We start from the raw sequence: 2,711 nt of genomic DNA on the forward strand, positions 1-2,711 counted from the left end.
TCGTCGTTCTCTCTGTCTGGAAAGAACGTCCCTTCCTGCGCTACTTCGATATACTGCTGAAGCTTCCTAACTGGTATGTCCATTTGATCATTCGTCCAAATGCACTTCCTTGTTACAGGGTCCAAGGTTCCGCCAGCCCCGAAGAACCAAGTCCGGCAACGGTCTGGCCAGTTAATTGTCTCTGGTTCGATCCCTTTATCAACCAGATCATTCTCAGTCTTGGCCCACTTAGGCCGGGCTACGAGGTAGCCACCTGACCCCGTGCGATGGTGATGCTTCTTCTTCGCAGCATTTTGCTTGTTTGTCGCCGACATCTTCTTACTCTTTTCCGATGTCTTGTGGGCCACAAATGCGGGCCAGTGATCTCTGATCTTCTCATATCTGCCCTTGAATTCTGGTGTCTCATTATTTTCGACAAACTTATTCAGCTCTTTCTTCCACCTCCTGAATAGTTCCGCCATCCTCTTAAGATCAAAAGACTTGATTAATTGCTCTTTAACTAGCTTCTCTGGATTATCCTCTGGCGGTAGGGTGAAATTTGACTTCAGCTCAGTCCAAAGATCATTTTTCTGCATATCATTGACATAAGACACCTCAGGGTCTTCTGTAGCCGGCTTAAACCATTGCTGGATGCTGATCGGGATCTTGTCCCTAACCAGAACCCCGCACTGAGCAACAAATGCATTCTTTGTTCGGATGGGTTCAATCGGTTGGCCGTCGGGCACGATTGCTATGATCTCAAACCTTTCATCCGAGCTCAACTTTTTCTTCGGGCCTCGTCTCTTTACCAAAGTTGTGCTCAATCCGGAGGGCTAGAAAAAAGAACAAAGACTTAATTAATATGTGTACATACCAAAACAATGAATGCAACAATTAGCTAGTCAGCACAGGCTTAACTAATATATATACCTGGCCGGACTCGGTTCGGTCACCGGAGCCGTCATCACGGTCTCCTTCTTGCACCAGCATTGGGTCACCGGAGCCGTCCTCATGTTCTTCTTCTTGCACCGGCATTAGGTCATCGTAGCCAGCTTCTTCACCCTCTCTTTCCAGACCATCGGTGTCGTTGAGAAACAACAAGACGGCATCACTTCCTTCTGCGATTATGTCCCTCAACAACGCTTCTTTTGCTTCTTCTCGGGCGGTGTCCATAGTTTCTACAAATATTTACAACATGGCAATTATTATTCAAACATGACAGATGGATATATTAGTGGTAAACGTAGAACTAGCTACCTAATCATAGTAAGGAATCATATATATTAATTAGTGGCCTGGACGCTGCTTCTCTAGGGTTTGGGGTGGCCTCGACAATGCTTCAAGGGTTTGGGGTGGCCTCGATGATGCTTCAAGGGTTTGGGGTGGCCTCGAGAATGCTTCAAGGGTTTGGGGTGGCCTCGAGAACGCTTCAAGGAGGGGGTAATATCGACCCCCCCCACGGGTTGAAGCTATCGGGAGGGGGTATATCGACAACGACGACACTACATCTATGTTCCTCGACGACCCTCGTTCCCGATAAAAAAAGAGGAAGAAGAAGGAAAAAAGAGGAGAAGAAAGAATAGAGGAGAAGATCTCCTCTATTCTTTCTTCTCCTCTTTTTTTTCTTCTTCCTCTTCTTTTTTTATCCTCTTCTTCCTCTCATGTTCGAGAGGGTCGCCGAGGGGTCGGGAGGTTGCCTAGTGTCAAAGGATTCAACAAAACCATGTCTTCATCATTAGGCGAAAGTAACAGGTGCATGATGGTACGAAGCTCTCCAAAGTTATTTTGGAACGGAGTCCTAGATAGGATAATTCTCTTTTTGGTACAAAGTTCAGCAAGAACCTTCCAAATATCGTTATTTGGAAGGCCTTTGCTGAAATTCATAAAAAAGGCAAATTATCCTATCCGGGACACCATTCCAAAATAACTTTGGAGGACTTCGTCATGCCCTGGTTACTTCCGGCTAATGATGAAGCCATGGATTTCTTCAATACTTTGACACTAGGAAACCTCTCTCAACCCCTCGGCGATCCTCGACCCCTCAAACGCTTGACGACCATGGAACCCTCGACCCCTAGACGACCCTGGAACCTTCGACCCTCGATCCCTCGACCCTATAGAACCCTCGAACCCCTCGACCCTGAAACCCTCGACCCTTGACCCCTTAACGACCCTCGACCCTCTACCCTAGTTTCCGACCCTCGACCCCTCGGCGATCCTCGACACCCTCGTTCCCGATAAAAATTAAGAAGAAGAAGAAAAAAGAGGAGAAGAAGAAAGGAATAGCTAGAGGAGAAGATCGAAGAAAAAAAAGAAGAAAATTTCTTTTCCTCTCCTCTTCTTCTTTCTTTCCTCTTCTTATTTTCCTCTTTCCTATCCTTCTTTTTCTTATAAATTTTAGCATATTCTAAATTTTCTTCTAACTTTCTATATATGAACAAAAAAATTCTATGAACAAAAAACTTTCTATATATATATGAAAAAAAATTCCATGAACAAAAAAATTAAACTAACATACACATATACATTATACATTGTATATGAACATTATACATACACATATACATTATACATACACATATACATTATACAAAATTTTCTATGAACATATACATACACATAGCCACATACGTACATACACATATACATTATATATATATATATGAACAAAAAAATTAAACTTAAAAAAATGAAGGGCAGGGGCGGCGGCACGGCAGGGCAGGGGCGGCGCG

This window comes from Triticum aestivum, chromosome 1A (genome assembly GCF_018294505.1).
Source record: "Triticum aestivum cultivar Chinese Spring chromosome 1A, IWGSC CS RefSeq v2.1, whole genome shotgun sequence".
NCBI lineage: Eukaryota > Viridiplantae > Streptophyta > Magnoliopsida > Poales > Poaceae > Triticum > Triticum aestivum.